This window comes from Rhinolophus sinicus, chromosome 2 (assembly GCF_057876585.1).
Source record: "Rhinolophus sinicus isolate RSI-liver-muscle chromosome 2, RSI-T2T, whole genome shotgun sequence".
NCBI classification, from domain to species: Eukaryota; Metazoa; Chordata; class Mammalia; order Chiroptera; family Rhinolophidae; genus Rhinolophus; species Rhinolophus sinicus.
In genome coordinates, this window is record NC_142502.1 from 78,062,687 (window position 1) to 78,064,969 (window position 2,283).

A 2,283-nucleotide genomic window follows, 5' to 3' on the forward strand; every position below is an offset into this window, starting at 1 on the left:
CAGTTGATTCCTACAGCTAAGACTAGCTGTGATAACAGGAGCTCTGGAAATCTCAGGACCGGCAGCTGGCTCCAGTAACACCCTAGATAGATAGTCTCAAATAGTCAAAAAACCCCACTGAGGCTGAGGACTGAAACATGTAAAAACCTGTGAGTACACAAAACAATTCATGCAAAGTCTGTTGAGACCATGGGGATGGTGATGGTGGATGCTTACACACCAACATGTTTGCTGGGGAAGCCCCCCTACACTCACCCCAAGGTGGATGGAATTTGGTGTGTGGAATGCTGGGTGTGGGCTTGCTTGCTCCAGAGGAGCCCAACTCAGAGAAGGCCCTGACAGAGGTGTCTACTTGGGGAAGAGTACAAGGTTTTTCGAGAGAAAAATGTCCTAGGGGGGTCAAGTAATGTTTTATTTACTTATTTTTTGATCCATCAATACTTGATGTTAGTGAAGAGTTTGCAGTGCAGAACCAGCCTTTCCAGGATGTGTTCTGTTGTTACCGGAAGCCTCTCCCAGGATACTGGGCTCCTGCAGTCCCGGACAATCTTGTTGCCTGGATTGGGGATCTAGTGTTGCACATTGTTCTGAGAAGCTGGCACAGAGGATGATTTGCACAATGAAGTCACCACTCAACCACTGCTTAAGTCTAGTCTCCGGCCTCCTTTTTCTGCTCTGTAGTCCAGAAACATTTTTTTTTTTTTCTAAAGCTAGAAAATCCAAAAACGTGAGCAGCATGTGGAATGTGCCACCAGCTACTTCATCCTTATGGCGCTGTAGGTAGTTGTGAGAGCTGCCATGTTAAATCCAGGACTCAGCTCTAGTTGCTGTTCTTCAATACATGTTTCTGCCAAAGAAATAAAACAAAACAAACAAACATATATATATATATATATATATATATATATATATATATATATATATATATATATATTTCTTTTTTGTTTGTTTTTGTTTTTTGTTTGCTTGTTTGATCTTCAAACTCCTGGTAGTAATTATCCACTAAATTTGTCTGTAATACCTGGAACTCGTCGTCCATGATCATGTCCTCAAATCTCCAACCACAGCATTAAATTCAGCATCAGAGGTGGAAGAGAAAGGCAGGCAAAGCTCTCTTCAATAGGGCATCCACTGATGGTACCCTGGGCCGGTGAGCTGGCCTGCAGGCCTCCTGCCCGGCCTGTGCCTGGGCCTAGCCTTAGTTCTGCTCCACAGAGCCCCCACCTTCATCAGGGAGGCCTTGCCTTGAAGGCCATGGCTGGCTCACAGCCCAGCCAGGTCAGCACTGTGCTGGTGGCCCGGCCTCAGGCTCCCCTGCTGCAGCCTCGTGCCAGCTGGGCCTCTCCTCCTGATTAGGCCTCTGTATGAGCAGCTGCAGCCTCCAGGTCCTGGCATGTGTTACTGAGCTTCAGGCTCCTCCTCTCTGCCTTCCATAATTATGTAATATTTAAAAAGCAAATGCTCACTAAGAAAAATATAATACCGTGTTTCCCTAAAAATAAGACCTAGCCAGACAATCAGCTCTAATGCATCTTTTGGAGCAAAAATTAATATAAGACCCAGTATTATATTATATTATTATATTATATTATATTATATTATATTATATTATATTATATTATATTATATTATATTATATTATTATTATACCGAGTCTTATATAAGAGTGGGTCTTATATTACATTATATTATGTTATATAAGACCGGGTCTTATAGTAAAATAAGGCTGGGCCTTCTATTAATTTTTGCTCCAAAAGACACATTAGAGCTGACTGTCTGGCTAGGTCTTATTTTCAGTGAAATACGGTATGATAATTAAAGTTAGAACATATCAACTTCAAAATTTAACCATTGCATAGTGCTAAGGAATTAAATTTTATGAATAAAATTCAATGTTAGCTTTTTCGTTGTTTTGTTTTATTCATCACATAAATAGAAGAAAATGCATATTGAAATTAATATTGCAAACATGGTTCAACAAAAGTTTATTATTTTCATGCTCCCCCTTCACAATCTGCCTCCAAGCATCTTCGTGATGGGATATCCCCCTATAATCTTCTCTTAAACCACCTGAGTTAGCATGGCCACAAAATACAATGAACATATATGTATGAGGTAAGTGCAACTTCATCTTTGCAATAAATATAATCCTTCCCCTTTGCAAAAAAAAGGTCAAAGGTACACATAGGCTGTTTTTCATAGTTCTCTTTAGGCTCTACTCACTTACAATCAATAACTTTGTCTATTTTTATTTATAATATCTTTTTTCCTGATATTCCTAAA

The 2,283-nt window shown here is 39.9% G+C and overlaps 1 pseudogene; it reads right to left on the bottom strand.

Moving 5' to 3' along the window:
* Positions 1-569: 569 nt before the first annotated feature.
* On the bottom strand, positions 570-1,395 carry LOC109456808 (ADP-ribosylation factor-like protein 2-binding protein pseudogene; annotated as a pseudogene).
* Between the last annotated feature and the right edge of the window lie 888 nt (positions 1,396-2,283).